This window comes from Pinus tabuliformis, chromosome 5_2 (assembly GCF_031772625.1).
Source record: "Pinus tabuliformis cultivar Carrire ecotype Pingquan chromosome 5_2, CPIR1, whole genome shotgun sequence".
Taxonomy (NCBI): domain Eukaryota; kingdom Viridiplantae; phylum Streptophyta; class Pinopsida; order Pinales; family Pinaceae; genus Pinus; species Pinus tabuliformis.
In genome coordinates this window covers 20,254,393-20,262,732 of record NC_142306.1, presented here as the reverse complement: position 1 = coordinate 20,262,732, position 8,340 = coordinate 20,254,393, and the positions used below count along the sequence as shown (strand labels likewise).

General features: G+C 40.6%; 2 pseudogenes; both read left to right on the top strand.

Annotated features, from left to right (window-relative positions):
* Nucleotides 1–5,429: 5,429 nt before the first annotated feature.
* LOC149157345 (25S ribosomal RNA) lies at nt 5,430–6,654 on the top strand (annotated as a pseudogene).
* Nucleotides 6,655–8,140, top strand: LOC149157344 (25S ribosomal RNA; annotated as a pseudogene).
* Nucleotides 8,141–8,340: the final 200 nt, after the last annotated feature.

Below are 8,340 nucleotides of genomic sequence, written 5' to 3'. Positions count from 1 at the left end.
TATGCTTTAAGCCATCAACATACATAACATTTCCAGCCTTGACCTTTTCTTTCAAAAGAATAGAACCTTTACCTTTTATGAGTGCAGGGGTGTCACTTCCAAATGAGACCTTCTTTTCCTTTTCTAAGGCACTATATGACTGAAGTTTATCTTTATCACCTGTCATATGTTTTGAGCATCCACTGTTGATGTACCACTGATTTTCTTGTCCTTCCACATATAAGGCTATCCCACATCTTTCTGGTAGTGGTTCTTTCTTTCTCCATGTTTTGGGACTTAATGAAGCTTGCTCCTTCTGAGTTGTTTGTCGAAACCTACTCCTATATTCAGAATCTTCATGACCAAAGTTGTTACAAATCAAACATTCTGTTTCATTTTCAAGAGAAGAAAAGTTATTGTAAGTCCTTTTCATGATCCCAGTCATACTCCTTTGTTTTTTAGCTTCTCAAATCATGATTGTCTTGTAGGAAACACATTAAGCTGCTTTGTGACCAAAGTTATGACAAGAGAAACATTGGCCATTGAAGAAACTCCTACAATTATCAAATCTACCAACCAAATGATTGTAGTTTCTATTGAAATCCATTCTTGAGGAAAATTGAGAATGATTTACCTGTGGTTGGTTGTAACTTCTGTTCATCCTTGAAGTAGATTGCCCCTGATTTACCTAGTAGTCTTTGTTCATTCTTGAGGTAAATTTTCCCTGATTTATTGGGTGATCTACGTTATGCATTCGGTATGGATTGTCAACCTGTTCACTTCTCCTTGCTGGATCAAGATAACTTTTGGAGGTGGATGGCTTCTGTGCTTGCTTTTGTGCTTGAGATGCTTCTTCAGTATATCCAAGACCTGTCTTGATTAGAGGAGAACACTGCACTTTGATAATCTCATCTAAAGTTTTAGATCCTTTAGCAAATTTAAGATTAAGAGCTTTTGTTTTCTTAATATCTTTTTTAAGTCCCACAATTTCACATTCTAACTTTTCATTGTGTTTTTCTCTTTCAGCAAGTTGGAATGTCAGAGTATCTATAATCATAATCTTTTCTTCTAAACGAATTTTGAGTTTAGAAATTTCTTCATAGAGACCTTCTTCATCTATAGCATCCAAAAAATCATCATCTTCAAAAGCCATCAAAAGTCTATAATCATTACGTTGTTCATCTTCATCACTAATTGAATATCCATCACTGTCTTCATATGTATAATAGCTCTTCTTACTTACATTCTGTTTTTTGTTCCATCTAACTGGTTCCTTACCTTTGTCAAGTTTATCTTTATGAGGACACTTGGCAGCATAATGATCGACTCTCCCACAAGCAAAGCATTTGAAAGGCAGCTTACCTCTGAATCTTCTAGTTCCCCGTTCAAGGTTCTTGACAAAATTTGATTCTTCCTCTTCTTCTGACATATGTTCTGACTCATTGTATTCTCCGTTTACTGAGGCTTTGAATGTAGCTTCTCTCCTATCTGATGGTCCCCCTTTTCTCATTTCGTAATCAGTTAGGATTCCGTGCAGCTATGACATGTTAAGGCTCTGTAGATTCTACTTTTATTCTATGGCAGAAACTTTTGAATAAAACTTAGAAGACAAAGATCTTAGAAGCTTTTCAACCAAAACAACTTCTTTTATTTCTTCACCCAATTTTTTCATACAATTAACAATCTCATATATACTAAGGAAATAGTTAGCCACCCTTTCATCATTGTACATTCTGAGATTTTCATACTGAATTTTGAGAGTTTGAATTTTTTCCTGTTTTACCTGATCATCTCCTTCATAGCTCAGAACGATCTTGTCCCATATTTATTTTTAAGTTTTGAGCTGCATAACCTTGACGAATTCTAATTGAGATAGACTCCCTAATAGATTATTGACAACCTTTGCATTTGTTTCATACTGCTTCTTACTAGCCATATCTGTAGGAGTTACTGAAGGAAATATGTATCCTGTTTCCACAATGTCCCAAACTTCTGTACCAAGAGATTGAAGATAGGCAGTGATTCTTACCTTCCAATAGACAAAGTTGCTCCCATCAAAAATTGGTGGCTTGATTGATGCCTCCTTTTCTTAGTTGCTCATGACGATAGATCTTCCTTCAAGCGATCAAGCTTCTCCTAAAGGACCTGCTCTGATACCAATTGTTGAAAATAATACTGAGGCGGGGGGGGTGAATTAGTATTATTAAGTCAAATTATTTTTCAATTTATACAAAGATTTGTATATGCTACTTATGTTAATGAAAAGGTTGTGTATAAGTAACTCTGGCTAATGAAACTTTCATATAACTTGCATACTTATATTTAATTTATTCTTCAGATTTTGATCATTAATATGTGTGTCAGAACCATATAACAGTAACCAGTAATAGAAAAGTAGAGCAGAAAGTCACACAAAAGAACACAAGATATAAGGTGGAAACCCAATGTGGGTGAAAACCACCTGCTGCAATATGTCTCTATCTTCTTATAATTAGAAATTTCTTTTTACAATGATTCTGTACTGGAGCAGTCTTATACCAGCACGCGGGCTTCAACGTACAGAAGGCTACAATCTTCTCTTGTTCTCCAGGTTCTCCTGGAAGGGAGCTACACCCCCCTTAGCTCTTGTACTAGCTGAGGTACTAGTATGTAGGTGCTGACTTACAGAAGGCTACAACCTTCTCTTTTCTTCCAGGGACCACATTTCATAAATTTTCAGACTGGATCCATGAATATCAATCAAACATCAAGTAGATCTGCAACAACCAATTTCCTTTGTACAAATACTGAATCAACCAATAACTTCTCAGAATGCTGTAACCAGAAAGCAACACCAATTCTGAACCCAGAGCACTGCAACTATAAACAGAAGCAGCTAAAACATATTTCAAGAGATGTACGCTACTTCACCAATATAAACTTGCGTACATATGTAGATATGACAAATTCAACCAGCGTATACGCAGTATTCACTTGCTTAACCTGCGTGTATACACGCCTCTGACATGCCAAACCTGCGTATAGATCTATAAAAGATAATTTATTCTTTTACTTAATCAGACATCAGTTATACCCAGATTATCAGATTTATAGATCTAATCATGCGCCAAATATAATAGATCAAAATCACACAAAGATACTACTTATTCAGGCCTTGAGATCTTGACCCTTCAATAGAGCTTAACCATCTTGTAATGCTCTGGCTCCTCCTTGATTCAAATCCAGCTATATCTCACCAACCAATCACTAGTATTCCAGATCTTGTTCCTCTTAAGATATTCAATGCATAAGTCGATACACTTGCCAAATGATTTCCTTCCGTTTTTATAGTCTTAGGCCTTACTCAAACCATGGTCCAAAACCATAGAGATCCAATACTAGGGACCCAGTACTTGGGTTCAACACTTGGAATGCAATACCAAGGACCAAAACCATAGGTTCAATTATGTCAGACTAAATACCATGGACCAACCATACATTTTCCCACATGTACGCACTTTTCTTTGCATGAAAGTGCATGCATACATATATGCGCCTTCTGATCGGTACACCCGCGTGTATACGGGACTTGTTACGAGTAACCTGTGTATACCTCATTTTCCTTCAATTTGAGAGCCTGAACTGTGATTTTCCATTTTGAGTGAGTTGCCATCAAGGACAACACCTGTGCCATAGTTCCAAACCTGTGCCATAATGCCAAAAATCTCCCCCTTTGGACTTGATGGCAACCCCAAGTCACTCAAAATCATTCTCCCCCTTTGACATCAAGGGAAAAGAATTATGCTCCCCATGAATACATGTTGAATTCTCTGCTGTGTTGTGCTGTCCAAGCTCCCCCTTTCTTGTAGGCAAGGTCTGCAAGAAGATGTTCTACAAAAGAAATATGACTTTATACATCCTAAATGACCTTCCTATCATCGAATACTCCTACATACATCCATCTCCCAACCAAGTGAGAATATACCAATATTGACTCATCCACCCAACCAAGTGGGGATACATAAGAACATTACATCATCCATCCCAGGCATAGTGTTAAAACCAAGATAGGCTGTTACATGACCTTGATAAAAGAAATATAAGACATAGAGACAAAATATCTATAGAAAGACTCTGATAGTTTTCAACACCTAACATCAACAGCATCTGTTCAATCATTATTCAGACCAGCACCCATGTTCTCCTTCTACACCTATTCCACCTAAAATCAAAACAACTGTGAAATTGAACCAAGATCTTCTAAGATAATGCCAACAATACATTATTAGAAGAATATATGCTCCCCTTGAACCAGTGCCAGATGGTCTTTGTCAGAGCCATATCAGACTCTTTTCATCTTGAGGTTGGCCCCACTGCTTTTCTTCAAACCAACATATATGCGACTGTACACACAGAAACCAGCGTATGTATGCAGATTCCCCACATGAAACTCGCGTACAACCATCAATCTCTGAAACAGACAAAATTCAACAGCAAGATGATACATCAACTACCCCCAGCTTCTATCTGAGGTATTCAAATGTCTCCCTGGGTAGTGGTTTGGTGAGTATATTAGCAACTTGTTCCTTAGAGGGAACATATTCCAATTTGAACTTATGTTCAAGCACTTGTTCCCGGAGAAAATGATACTTGATCAGTGTGTGCTTAGTCTTTGAATGCATGATAGGATTCATTGAAATACTGATTGCACTTGTATTATCACAGAAAATGGAGATAGGTGGAGTACAAGTGATTTGAAGATCTTGCAATGTTTGCATCATCCAAAGGAGTTTTGTGCAGCAAGATGCAGCAGCCACATATTCTGCTTCAGATGTCGATAGTGCAATTGAAATTTGTTTCTTGCTGAACCAAGATACTAATCTGGAACCCATAAAGAATGCACCACCACTAGTGCTTTTTCTATCATCCACGTTTCCTACCGAATCTGCATCTGTATATGCATGAAGTGTGAGATCTGTATCTCTAGGATACCATAAGCCATAGTTTTGGGTTCCTTGAAAATACTTGAAAATTCTCTTAACTTCCTGAAGATGAGTTTCCTTTGGATTTTCCTGAAACCTTCCAACTATTCCCACTGCATGCATAATGTCTGGTCGAGTACCTATTAGATAGAGCAGACTACCAATCATGGATCTATAGGTTGGTTGATGTACTACTACCGATTCATCATTTGCGCTGAGGCTGCATCCTGTTACTAAGAGGGAAGAGGATGGAGGCTGTCGATGCGTCTTGGTCATATGTGGAATGACTCAGGCTGGTCCGTCGCTCGACTAGAGGTGCAAACCAGCACAGGCTACTACATCGTCACAAGCGCGAGTGGATTACTACCTGTTGGTTTACCATCACGGTGCTTGAGGAAAAAAGCATGTGCCCTTGTGGCAGGCCGTGTTCACCTGCACGCTCGTGGTGTTGGTTGGTGGGCTTTCCATTCAACACGTCTTGAGACATAGACCAAGGAGTCTAACATGTGTGCAAGTCGGCAGGTTTGAAAACCTTCGAGGCGGAAGGATGCTGACGGGTGAGATTCCCTCTTTGGGGGGGTGCATCGTCGACTGACCTTGAGCTTATGTGAAGGGTTCGAGTGTGAGCACACCGGTTGGGACTCAAAAGATGGTGAACTATTCTTGAGCAGGGCAAAGCCAGAGGAAACTCTAGTGGAGGCTTGTAGCAATACTGATTTGCAAATCATTCGTGTGACTTGGGTATAATGGCGAAAGACTAATCGAACTATCTAGTAGCTGGTTTCCTCTGAAGTTTCCCTCAGGATAGCTGGAGCTCACACATAAGCTTTATTGGGTAAAGAAAATGATTAGAGGCATCAGGGGTGTAACACCCTCGACCTATTCTCAAACTTTAAATAGGTAAGAGGGTGTGGCTACTCCATTGAGCTACACCGTGGAATCGAAAGCTCCAAGTGGGCCATTTTTGGTAAGTAGAACTGGTGATGTGGGATGAACCAAAAGTTGAGTTATAGTGTTGAATTACGTGCTAAACTAGATCCCACAAAGGGTGTTGGCTGATTAAGACAGCAGGATGGTGGTCATGGAAGTCAAAATACGCTAAGGAGTGTGTAAAAACTCACCTACTAAATCAACTAGCCCCGAAAATGGATGGCACTAAAGCATGCAAACTATACTCAACCGTTGGAGCAATTGCCTAGCTCGGATGAGTAGGAGGATGCGGGGGTTGTTGAGAAACCTTATGCGTAAGCTTGGGTGGATCAGTCCCCAGTGCAGATCTTGGTGGTAGTAGCAAATACTCAAATGAGAACTTTGAAGATTGAAGTGGGGAAAGGTTCCCTGTGAACAGCACCTAGACATGGGTTAGTCGATCCTAAGAGATGGGGAAGCCTTGTATCAAGGGTGTACTCTACGTGAGCATCGAAAGGGAATCGGGTTAATATTCTTGAACTGTGACATGGCAGCGGGCGGCAACATTAGGAAATACGAAGACATCGTCAGGGGCCCTGGGAAGAGTTATTTTTTCTTTTGAATAGCTTTCCCACCCTGGAAATGGTTCACCCAGAGATAGGGTCTAGTAGCTGGAAGAGCACCACAGGTCTTGCGGTGTTTGGTGTGCCCTTGGTAGCCCTTGAAAATCTGGTGGACTGAGTACCGTTCATGCCCGGTCGTACTCATAACCGCATTAGGTCTCCAGGGTGAATAGCCTTTGGTTAATAGAACAATGTAGGTAAGGGAAGTCGACAAAATGGATCCATAACTTTGGGAAAAGGATGGCTCTGAGGGCTAGGCCTAGGGGTCTGTACCCTCAACTCGTGGGTTATCAGCAGTCTGCCAAAGTTTCTCTCACTGCAAGGGTGGGTAGTCGAGTGTCGATTGGGCTACAGGTGTAGAATTCCCCCTGCTAGGGGATTTTCCCTAGGCGTCGAACAGTCGACTTAGAACTGGTGAGGACAAGGGGAATCTGATTGTTTAATTAAAACAAAGCATTGTGATGGTCCCTACGGATGCTGACGCAATGTGATTTATGCCCAGTTCTTTGAATGTCAAAGTGAAGAAATTCAACCAAGCACGGGTAAATAGTGGGAGTAACTATGACTCTCTTAAGGTAACGAATTGCCTCATCATCTAATTAGTGATGTGCATGAATGGATTAATGAGATTCCACTATCCCTATCTACTATGTAGCGAAACCACAACCAATGGAGCGGGATTGGCAGAATCAGTGGGGAAAAATGACCCTCTTGAGATTGACTCTAGAATAAGTGGGCGTTGTTTTCAGCGCAAGTGAAATACCACTACTTTTAACATTATTTTACTTATTCTATGGGGCGGAGATGGGGCACTGCCCCTATTTTTACCCTTAAGGCACATTTCTTCAGGTCGATCTGGGCGGAAGACATTGTTAGGTGGGGATTTTGGCTAGGGTAGCACATTTGTTAAAAGAGAACGCAGGTGTCCTAAGATGAGCTCAACGAGAACAAAAATCTCGTGTGGAACAAAAGGGTAAAAGCTCATTTGATTTTAATTTTCAGTATAAATACAAACCATGAAAGTGTGGCCTATCGATCCTTTAGATTTTCAAAATTTGAAGCTAGAGGTTTTAGATAAGTTACCACAGGGAAAACTAGCTTGTGGAAGCCAAGCATTCATAGCAACATTGCTTTTTGGTCCTTCGATGTCGGCTCTTCCTATCATTGTGAAGCAGAATTCACCAAGTGTTGGATTGTTCATCCACCAATAGGGAACGTGAGCTGGATTTAGACAGTCATGAAACAGGTTAGTTTTACCGTACTAATGAACCGCACTGCAATAGTGATTCAACTTAGTATGAGAGGAACCATTGATTCACACAATTGGTCATCGCGCTTGGTTGAAAATCCAATGGCATGAAGCTACCATGTGTTGGATTATGACTGAATGCATCTAAGTCAGAATCCACACTAGAAGCGGTGCATGTCACTCTTAGACTATATCTCGACCCACAGTAGGGGCGTCGCTTTGTCACCCCCAGGGGTCCGTGTCATTTCCAAACTGCGACCGTGAAGTGTCTCGATCGGGGTGGCTTTGAAGTTCAATTCCAAACGGTCATTGAGAAGAATCCCTTGTAGATGACGTAAATACGTGAAAGGGTATTGTAAGTGGCAGAGTGGCCTTGCTACCATGATCCAATGAGATTTATCCCTTGGTCACCTCAATTCAAAGCTTTTCTCTTGTCACAAACAAATCCAAAAAACCCTCCCACTCTAGCACCTTTGCCTCTTCCTCCAGATGAAATTTTTTTATTGCTTGGGTGCAGGAAATTTGGGGTTTCCACACAGCGATGGAAAGGGCATCAAAGCCCAAGAAAATTGGGATCTCCATGTCACGCTCTGGTGTCCAAAATTTTTGGGTTTCCATG